The 7,332-nt window shown below is 34.2% G+C and overlaps 1 non-coding gene across 1 annotated transcript; it reads left to right on the forward strand.

The window, feature by feature from the left end:
* Positions 1-1,808: 1,808 nt before the first annotated feature.
* LOC142173123 (small nucleolar RNA R71) lies at positions 1,809-1,915 on the forward strand. Its single transcript, XR_012702553.1, has one exon. It is a non-coding gene; the product is annotated as a small nucleolar RNA R71 (small nucleolar RNA).
* The last annotated feature ends 5,417 nt before the right edge of the window (positions 1,916-7,332 follow it).

Raw genomic sequence — 7,332 nt, forward strand, 5'->3', positions numbered from 1 at the left:
ATTTCGAAACTAATCACATAACCTGACTCGGGGGTGAATGGGTAATTTTTTTTGGTCCAAATCTCGAATTTTGACAAAGCGAGTCCGGAGTTGACTTTTGATGACTTTTTTCAAAAATATTAAAGATCGAATTTATTTCACTTGTGGGTAGTTTCTAAAGCTTATTTTGAATTATTTGAACTATATTTGATTAAATTTGATTGGTTTGGAGGCTAATTCTTGAGAAAAAATCGCGGTTGAGCACTGATTTGATTTTTGAGCGAGATAAGTGTCGTGGTTAACCTTGACTTGAGGGATTAAGACGTGCTGGTCTATTTGCTACGTATTTTATGTGTGGGGACAACGTATCTGTGAGGTGACGAGTATCTAAGCGTTGTCATTGGGTTAAAGCATGCAGGTGAATTTTTTTTCTTTGTATTAAATCATTTTGTTAATCATGTTATCTTTGCATAGGTTAGATTATTACTTCTTTAAATTATTTACTTCGTATTTATTACTTATTTCAAAGATGTTATATATTTTGAAAGTTGAGTTTGATATTGTGACACCATGTTTGAAGTGAAATTTGTTTCCTGCCCTGATTTTTATTATTCAGATTTGTATTGTTGCTTGATGAGGAATAGAGAGAGGCACGAAGGGTGTTGTCGTGTCTTATTTGAATTCATTATCATTTATTGAGAGATTTGAGAATAAAATCACGAATGGTGATGCCGTACCGGTGAGTAAAAACACGAAAAGTGATGTCGTACCATTATATTCATGATATTACATGGTGAGGGCGAGAGTAAAAGCACGAAGGGTGATGTCGTGCCATTCATTTTCATATTATTGCTTTATCTGATTTTTGGTTTTGGTGATTTACTTGGTTGTATTGTTGATTAATTCGGAAGATGTTATTTCGGGATATCGTACTTGCCATTTTTATGATATTCTCCCCTTTCGCATGTCCCCTCCCAGTTAATATTTTATCGTTCTTCATGTTATTTTGTTGCTTTATATATATTTGTACAGGGTTCTTATGTAGGTGTCTTGTCATAGACTCGTCACTACCTCATCGAGGTTAGGCTCGATACTTACGGAGTACATTGGGCCGGTTGTACTCATATTGTACTTCTGCACTTCTTGTGCAGATACTGGTATCGGTCCCGACGGTGCTTAAAGGTGTGTCGGCTCGGATCACTTTCATGCGGAGACTCGAGATAGATCTGTTGGCGTTCGCATACCTTGAAGTCCCATTCCATTCCCTACTTTTACTGTTTATCTCTTTCGAACAATTGTATTTACTTCAGACTATGTTTGTTGACTTCTAGTTGCTCGTGTACTCGTGACTCCGACTTTCTGGGAGTATTTAGTATCACGTTGTTTATCTTAGCACTGTGTTAGATTTGAAGTTTATTTCTCGTTTATTGTCATTACTTGAGTTAATTGCAAAAAAATGGTTAATTTCTTTATTAATGTCGACTTGCCTAACAAGTGGATGTTAGACATCATTACGGTCCCGAGGTTAGAAATTTCGGGTCCTGACACTCGGACCCATAAAAACGACCTAATAAATAACAGTCATCGCTTCGCCATGACTGTTCCTCATTTTTAGACGTTTTAGGGTTATAAAATAGAATAGAATGCACTATTGGTGTAAGTGTCGTACCTCTAGTCATCTAGCCTGAATTGTGAGCATCTTGTCGAGAAGAATCTTGCACTCTTTGAACGTTTTGCTCAAAAATGCACCCCCAGCCGAAACATCTATATTGGCCTTCAAACTGTCTGCCAAACCCATGTAGAATATTTGTCCCAGCATCTGATCTGGAATGCCATGGTGTGAACATTTCACTAACATACCCTTAAACCTCTCCCAGGTTTCTTGCAAGGTTTCAATCGGTTTCTGCCTGAACTGTAATATCTCATCAATTTGCCTTACAGTCTTGTTGGGAGGGTAAAACTTGTTTAAGAATTCAACCAAGTTTGAGCCTCTCCAGTCACTGAGAATGGGAACAATAATAGCTTAATTGCTTCCGGAGTCACATTCGACTGTCTTTGAGTCACACAAATTGATAGGAAGTTCTTCAGACGTTGTTGTGGGTCTTCGATGTATGACCCGGAGAACATTCCCTTATTCTGAAACAAGTGCATCATGTTAATCTAGAATGTCTCAACTTGTATCTGAGGAACAACAATGGCAGTGGCCAGTTTATCAGCAGTTGGTTGTGCCCAATGATAAAGAGCAACTTCCGACACAAGAGGTGCCACCACTCCATTGTTTGGGTCAAGACGATCATTCCGATTGTTTACGTTGACGTCGTCCACGTTGTTCATTTCACTTTCGAGTTGGCCTTTTTGTTTTAACTGTTTGTTCTTCTTATTGGCCCGATTCAATGCCCTGAATGCTTTCTCGGGGTCTAAGAGTACTTCAAAAGTTCACCAGTCCTCAAAGAATTTCTAGGCATACACCTGAGTCACAGAAGAGTTCAAACGCGAGAATTTCAATGGAAAATTTTTAACACCGTAGGAAATTGATCTAAACTAAGAAACCTAGCAATACTTCTAAGTTGGATTAAATAACACCGTTAGTTCCTCGGCAACGACACCAAAATTAAATCACACCAAACTATGCCTTGTAAAAAAGACTAAACAGTCGCTGTAAATATAATACGGTTCAAGTCCGGAGTCGAATCCCACATGGAACTAACCTATTTACTATAACTTTTAACAATGCTAATGATAAGCTCAAATAATTTCCGGATACAAGATTTTTAATATAGCATAAGTGGAATTTATTTATCTAATGAAAAATAATAACAAAATTAGCAATAATGAAGAATAAGGTTGAATTCAAGGGTAAAAGGATCTAGGGCTATTGATTTTCCCAATTGCCGGACTAATTCCTGACACATTAGCTATAATCTCGCCGTAATACTCTATGGGGATTATGAGTTATGGGCTACCGTAATTAACTCTCGATCAATTACGATAATTTACTAGAAGCATTCTCTCAAACTACTCTAGTTAACAATTTATGCAACTAGGAATTATCCCACCAAAGCTTCGTTATCTCTAACCCCGCTTTTAAATTCAAGTAATTAATCTCTTAACTTACCCGAAAGTGGTATTGTTCAACAACAATCTAACCAAGTGTTCTTTCTCAAGCAACACAAGGTAACTAGACACGATTAATCAAGGGCCCTTTCAATTAATCAAAACACAACACAAGTTAAACAATCATAGAATAAGAACGACTCAATTATATCTAAACATAGTCAAAACTTCATCCAATAATTGGTTCTATCAATCCTAGATGATGGGTTTAGCTACTCATACTAATGGATAAAAATTCACTATAACAATTCATAATCAACAATGTAAGTAAGAAGAAGAAGATGAAAACTCTTAGGAAATTCTTTGTCTTCTCTCTGTTGTTCTTGCCTTCAAAATCTCCTAAAAATAGCTCTCTTTCTCTTTTGGGCGAATTGGGCTTCATATAGGTTTAGGTTAGTTGCCTTAAAAATTACATAATTGCCCCTGAGTTGTTGGCCTCCGTCCGCGGCTGCGGATTTCAGCCAGTGTTCTGCCTCCAGTGCGTGGTCCAATTCGCGGTCAACTCCGCGACCGCGCACCTGGAGGGGACCTCCCCGCTTGCGTTTCTCGCTCCTTTTCGACCGGGCTAACCTTCTATTAGCCTTCCACACTCCATATTGACTCCAAAATACTCTTTAGCTTCCTCCTAGCTCAGAATGGCTCCTGCAAAATATACAATTCTTAATTAGAGTATTTTGTTATGTTTTAGCATCCAAATATCAATAAAGTGCAGCTAAATTAGTGTATAAATAGTGTCTAAATTGCATAAATATAGCCTACTATCAAGATGCTCCAACAAAATACATTACACTTGATCTTGTTAGCAGAGTCGGGTCCAGAATTTAAAGTTTATGAGTTCCTGTAGTAATATCAAATTAATAAAGTATATAATAATAACTGGGTTCACAGTTAAATATTTATAGATATTTAGTGCATTTTTTAATTAAAAATACTGGGTTTATGCAAAAGTTACTGACGTACCGGGAACCCATATACTATACTCTAGATCCGCCACTGCTTGCATGTTACCCTTATTTTTCACTAGATGCTATATGTTCATGTTCTCTAGATTTAAATCCTATAATTAATAATAAGACATCTTTTGAGAATATGAATAGAGATTATATTGCAGTTGGAAACTACTTTTAATTTCTTCCTAGGATTTTAATATGAGAATGCTTATTATTTTCACAGAACTTGCTCTTGTATAGTTGTTTTTGCTAACTTGCCTATGTAAATGTTGTGGGATCAATGTGATCGCTCTACCTTAGCTAGAAATTTTTGATAGGGAGCATCTTCCCTTTAAATAGGCCTTATGAGTCGCAAATTTGAAGTAATCGGATTAGTAGGTTTTAGATAATGAACAGATGGTTAAACCAAGAAAATAAAAAAGCTTTCCCCGTGTTGTTTGGCATATGAATGGAGTGATTTAGCTAAATTACGTTTCTCATCTATTGCATCTGCATCATAAGTGTTGGTGGACAGAATTAGCCAATACCTATGCTGATAGGAGTTAGGTAGCAAGTACTGGTAAAATAGTTAGGTAGCAAGTATTGGTAAAATAATTAGAGATATACGCAAACTACTAATCAAGATACTACCATCGTAAAAATAATTATGTCACAGGTTTGTTGTTTAAGTTTGCAAAAGTAGAGCACCTTCGCTCCCGAACTTACTAAAAAAAGAAGAAGTTATAAATAAAGTAGAAAATATCCTAGAACCAAAATATAGATACCAAATACGAAGGAACTCGTTCTCCTTACGACTCCTTATTTGATAAATTTTTCGGAAGTTCAAAAAAATCATTTAACCATCTAAATTTAAATTTTGGATATTTCTCCGGAGCTTAGAATTATTTTAACATTTTCATTTCAATTATCTTAATACATGAAAGGAAGTTTATTACCTTTTTATTAAATAAACTGTATCAGAAAAACAAGACGGTGGGAGTAATTAACAATATCAGGGGAATATTATCAATTAATTGCTACTTAACATGTCAGATATATTTAACAAATGTTGCTCTTTATACTTTTTAATGGCCAACTAATAATACAATAGTAAAATGGAATTCCTATTCTATTTACATTAGAATAGTATCTAGACTTTCACAACACAATATCTACGCCTCAATCCTAAATAAGTTGGAGTCAGATATATGAATAGTATCTAGATGACCGAAAAAAATACATTAATGCCCAATTTTATACAGTATATACAATATATATTAGAACTAGGGATTAGAATCAGTAAACTGAGGTCTCTAGTTCAAGGCTTGTGAAAGTGTAAATACACGGAGTTGCCTTTATAGATAGCGCTTTGCCCTCAAAAATAATATTATGATTTCTCGGCATAAATTCAGATTAGTCGAGTCCTAAAGCGGGGCCAGACAACCAATAGAAAACAAAAATATTGAGGGATTAAAGGAAACTTGACCCTTTATTTTAGGGATTGCTTTGATCACTTCCTCTCCAAAGGAACTTGCCCTTTATTTAAGTGACTATATCTTGATATTTTCCTCATCAACAAATTAAACAGCAATTCTGAGAATTAAATTTCAACACTATAAATTCTTACAATAAAGAAAAATCTTGTTGTGACTTTAATGAACTTCTTCAGATTTCACCAATACTCTTTATCTTTCTCTTTATATGTTTTCTTCCTCTTATAATATTTTTGGAAGGTAAATCCTATAGAGCTTCTTTACCCAAATTTTCTATTGAAGCAATTACGGCTTCTAATATTGACATTTCCTCATTGCCTTCATCTCTTTCTGCTCAAAACTTGACTATCGATTTTATTGTCGAAAATCGTGATGGTACTAACGTTGAGTACAGAAACATGGAGTTCTCCACACGTACATACGCCAGATCAGATTTGTTTTAATATATATTGGCTTTTCATTAATTTAAGGAGTTTAATTTATGAATTTTAGAGTAATTTATATAATTCTCTTGAACTTTGTTCTATTTAAATCTTATAATAATATGAATTGAGATTGCAGTTGGAAGAAAATATTTTTTTCCAAGGATCTTAAATGAGAATGCTTATTATTTTCGTAACACTTGCTTGTTTGTGAAGTTGTTCTTTCGCTAACTTGACTATAGTTGTTTGTCTTTTTACACAAATAGCTGGCCATATTTATTATTTGCTTTTCTATCAATATATATCGATTATACATTGAATATAATTATACACATATAATACATAAATTATGCATATATTATACAAATAATATTTTTGTGACCTTACTTAAACAATTATAAACAAAATTTTATTTCCATAAGAATAGACTCTAGATGATTGCAAAAATCATAAAAATACATTAATCATGGCAAAAAAACAAAAGGAGATCAAGAGATTCCAAAGTATTCCAAATCAGATATCCACAATTGCACAGAACATTTTCTCATGTGTAGGTGATGAAAATTGAAGCTTCACATCTCCACAATAAACTTGCAATCTCATTGGACCATATTTGCCCATATCAAAACATCCCATTACATCCACGGTAAAAAATCCATATCCATTTTCTCTATTTTCCTTATTAATTGCATTAGCAACATTAGCATTCCTCATCTGGACGGGAAAATTACCAAATGACACTTGTACTGATGTACGCTCTCCTTTCTCTTGCCAATAAAGACCTAACATATTCGACCAAATAACATTTTCCTTGTACAAAATTGAGACGACCGCATTATTATACGTGGCTGGACGAGGAGCATGATTTTCGACGACGAAATTGATCGTCAAATTTTGAGCAGAAATTTGGGATGATGAATCAGGCAATGAGGTAATATCAATATTAGAAGAAGTAATTGATTCAATTGAAAATTTGGGCATAGAAGCTTTATCGGATACATCTTCAAAATGAGTTTCAACAAGAAGCCAACATATAAAGAGAAGGGCAAGAATTCCTAGTAAATAAAGAACAAATTTGCAACACATACAACTAACACTAGTGGAGGCCTTAGCTTCTTCTTCCCTTAAAATCCAAACGTGGCTATTATTGTAATGAGTTTCTGGTACACTCTTCATTTTTTTGAAAACCAAACTTAAAAATTTATAATCACCAACTTAAGCTAAAATCAAAGAATTAAATGGAGTATATATATAATATCTGAATAGGGTGTTTGTGTTCAAGTTGAACTCTACAACTTAAGTATGCAAAACTAGGTCACTTTTTTTTTTTTTTTAGCTATTTCTCTTTTTTTTTTACCTCGTTGTTAAACCTAGTAAAATATATTTTATTCCCGA

The sequence above is a fragment of the Nicotiana tabacum genome, chromosome 18, assembly GCF_000715075.1.
Source record: "Nicotiana tabacum cultivar K326 chromosome 18, ASM71507v2, whole genome shotgun sequence".
Taxonomy (NCBI): Eukaryota; Viridiplantae; Streptophyta; class Magnoliopsida; order Solanales; family Solanaceae; genus Nicotiana; species Nicotiana tabacum.